The following is a 213-nucleotide window of genomic DNA, read 5'->3' as shown; positions in this document are numbered from 1 at the left end:
CCCTCGCGTCTCTCTGGGTGCCCCGCATCGCCCTAGGTCCATGGCCCAGGGCCGGGTATCCTACGCAGCCACAGCTCTGCTCAGTCAGGCCCACCGCGGCAGCAGGCCCCTCCTGAGGCCCAACGTCCGAATCCCTGGGCTAGGCTCCCACCTCTCATCGGGTGACCGCGGTGCTGTTCGCCTTTGCCCTCGGTCGGGGGGGGGGAGAGAGGT

Source organism: Mesitornis unicolor, unplaced genomic scaffold, assembly GCF_000695765.1.
Source record: "Mesitornis unicolor isolate BGI_N332 unplaced genomic scaffold, ASM69576v1 scaffold39866, whole genome shotgun sequence".
NCBI lineage: Eukaryota > Metazoa > Chordata > Aves > Mesitornithiformes > Mesitornithidae > Mesitornis > Mesitornis unicolor.
Note: the sequence above shows the minus strand (reverse complement) of the source record.